A 3,893-nucleotide genomic window follows, 5' to 3' on the forward strand; every position below is an offset into this window, starting at 1 on the left:
GTTACCTAGGTCATCGTTTTGAAATAGTCAGTCTTAAACAGTAAACAACGTTATAAAGTAAGAGTGACACATTACGTGGTCCGATCTTGTACAAACTCTTTTGCACAAGGACACCCCCACTCCTCATGTCCAACATTAACGAATTAGGATCACTTCGTTTGTAACACTTTACAATTTCTTGTAATAACTACAGAGCAGGCTGTATCCAATAATGTTACCAGAATAAGATACCCAACCCTATCCATGTACTATAGATCATTTTGATTATTTACTCGAACCTGATCCACCTTTATGTCGCCACATAAAGTTCAAGTACTCATCCAATAGTCAAGGGACTTTTAGGTTTATTGGATTTCTATTCAAGTAATAGATCTATTCAATAACACCTTTATTAGTATCAGAACATCAAATAAGTATTTAATTCCGTTTAATTTTGGTTTAGTGGGTATTTTATATGAGAAATATGAAACTGATGCGCTGGTATGGTTTTCTGAGATTTGGCTTTTTAATTCTCTTTAATTTCTCATTTAAATTTATAATTGGCTCTTGCTTGATGAGCTTTAATGTGTTCCCAAGAGTCTGTAATTTATTTGGAGTCATTAGAGTTGAAATTAAGTTGTGAATCGAAGAAACAAACGAAGAGGCCGAGTTGCAGTTCCAGAAAAATCATCCTCTGTTCTTACCGTCGTTGAGGTTCTAGTTGCTAAACGATCATGTAGCTCTAAAAGCTACACGATGTGAAAAAAAGCTAGATGATCGTATAGCAATGGGCGCTGGTCGTTGTGATGTTGAACGCTAGATGATCGTGTACCTGCGGGAGCTAAACGATGCATTCAATTTGCTATACAATAGCATTAAACGATCGTTTAGCTTTGGCGTGGGAACTAAATGATACGTTGAATTTACTATATGATGGTACTATACGATCGTTTAGCAACGATGCGCTCTAAGCTATGCAATGAAGTGCTACGCAATAGCGCTGAGCGATCGTTTAGATGCTGAGTTAAGCAATCGTGTAGACAAAGTGCTAAGCGATGCGTTCAAGTTTCTATACAATGGAACTAAACAAATCACTTGCCTACGATGCTGAACAATGCGATGATGTTCTATACGATGGAGCTAAGCGATCGTTTAGCTACACGGTGAATACTGAACGATGACATGCAGCACTAGACGATAGAACTAAGCGATAGTTACGAAGAGCTATACGATAGCCCTGAGCGATTGCTTACCACGATCGTTTATCTTTGATTGAGAGCTAAACGATGTGTTGAGTTGCTATGCGATAGCACTATGCGATCGTTTACCTCTATGCGGCAGCTAAGTGATGTGTTGAGTTGCTATGCGATAGCACTACGCGATCGCATACCTTTGTGTGACAGCTGGGCGATGCGTTGAATGCTATGCGATGGCATTAAACAATCATTTTCCTTTTCGTGCGCTAAACGATCAAGTATTTACTAAACGATTTGGAAAAATGCTAGACGATGGTTGTCATTGCCAAACAATGAGACTTAGCGAGATGTTGAACATGTGCAAGGGCTGCCAGTTCGACCGGTTCTCTTGTGGTCTGGTCCGGTTCAACTTCGAATGGTTCTTGGCTGGTCCGATTCAGACGGTTCGGATCTGGTTCAAGCTACTTGAGTTCGTTTTGGAGCAGTTCGAGCGGTCCGGGAGCGGTCTGAAAGCTGTTTTGTAATAATTAGGTTTTGTTTGCTTGTTTTTGTCAAAACTAAAACCATATCAGTCATTGTTTAATTATTTATGCATTTGACGTATGTTATAATTAAATAAATCTTATATGTGCATATAGTATGCCATTTAGATTTAAAATCCCACCATAGGAAGCATGTAACATGCATTGAAAATATATTATAATTGTTATAATATATGGTACGCATGTTAGGGTTTCTTGTATTTAATATAATTGTTATATTAAATTTGAATACCTCATGTATGTTGTGGATGTATAGCATGTCTAAAGTTTTATAATTTGTTATAAATTGGGTTAGACATTTAAAATCCATAAACAACAGCTGCATGCTCACGTAGTTGACCACCTGTTTTAATTGTTAAAACTTATAAAACCAAGGTTACAAACTCAACCGGTACATAATCCTGTCTAAGGCTGGGGGTTCTTAAGTTGACGGTTTACGGAATACCTCCTACCTGGGGATTATGGCCGAATTATTGAGTGTTGGTAACCGGTTTTATAAGCATACGTGAGTGATGTAAGGTAATAAAATGGTTTATTGATAACGGGCAGAAATGCACATTATCATAGTACTAAGTTATTAAACAATGTTGGATTGCGTTGATGAAAAATAATAAATTGCATCCATTAAGCATAAAATCTATAATATTGCAGTCGCGTGCGTCAGCGCATTGGAACTATTGATTTTTGTATTTTTTATGCAGAATATGAATTAACGCATTACAAAGATTGCGATCATAGGAATACATCGGTTGAGCGCAACTTCACTGCAAAACTTTGCTTTGATCGTGCTCGCAACCATTCACCCAAGAAGAATCATCGCAACATGGTGGACGCATCCAGACGAAAGGACAATTAAGATCGATGGGACAGAAAGCTGATGATAGTCGGATCGAAATTAAGTTGACAGCCGATAACGGTCATAAAGTACATCCAGCTTTATTGGTGACATTTATCCGGCGCGTCAGTCAGGAATTAAAGTTGTCCCTTCTATACAACCAGGAGAGAGAAGCCGCCTTTCATCGTTGATGCCCTATAAATACCAAGTGTATCCTTTAGAGAAGGGGTTAAGCAGTTGATGAGTTCACCATTTTTAGTTCATGCCTCTGTCCATAGTTTTTTTTTTCACCTTTTTAAGGCGGACGTGAGGAAGAAGTTGTGCCGGTAAATCATTCCGACAAGCTTAAGAGAGCACTGGAAGCTATTAAGATGGAGAGAAGGCCAACTTCTGTAGAAGTGGGAATATCTTTAGTTTAGAATAGAGATTCTAGTGTAAAAAGCCTCGGTTAGCAAGGAATTGCTACCAGGCTCTCTACCTTAACTTCCATTAGCATTTTTTACTTAACTTATATATAAGAATGGAATTTCTTTCTCTATATTTGTTCACTCTCTGTGATTCACACATGAGTAGCTAAATTAGTTGAATGGGTTGAGAAACATTTAGCTAGTACAACGAGGGAATCTTCATTCTTTGTGATTATCTTGTTTATGTATGCTTCATTCGTCTATTAGAGATCATCGAGAGGGTAGTCTAAGGACAGGATCTAGACTTGGGAAGGTCAGGTCAGAATCTAGATTTGGAAGAACCAGATTAGAACGCCGAGAGATAGGCGCTTAGGGATTAGCACTATTTGTTATCAACACATCGCATGCATCTTAGCAATAAGATATGATTGTATGCTATCACCTTGCTTTCTTGCATTTTGCATCAACGCATAGGACAAGAGTAGAGACTTAGGAATAAGCTTTATGGACATTTTGCATGCAACACTTGCGTCCTAGATTTAGGAGCATTGCATTTACATTGGAAAATGACTTGTTATGCATGGTAGTAACATGATCGCATAGTCTGACGCATTCCCAAGTGACGCTAGCTAAAGATCTTCTCAACCCGTTCATCGCACACTCATTACATCTATCAACGCAACTTTGTTTCTCAAATTCGTCACATTTATTTATTTCTTTTTATCAACACAACAACAAACCAACCACTACATTTATTTACCCGGTTACCGCAAAGTTTTCATAAAAGAATTATCAATGCAAACTATTTTCACAAGTTCCTATGATCGACCCTGGACTTACCAGGAAACTCAGGGAAATTTACACTTGAATTCCGCTGGGGAAACTTGAATGCACAACGTAATTCCACCAACGCATTTCATCCATATTTCCATTC

Source organism: Benincasa hispida, chromosome 11 (assembly GCF_009727055.1).
Source record: "Benincasa hispida cultivar B227 chromosome 11, ASM972705v1, whole genome shotgun sequence".
In the NCBI taxonomy this organism is placed as follows: Eukaryota; Viridiplantae; Streptophyta; class Magnoliopsida; order Cucurbitales; family Cucurbitaceae; genus Benincasa; species Benincasa hispida.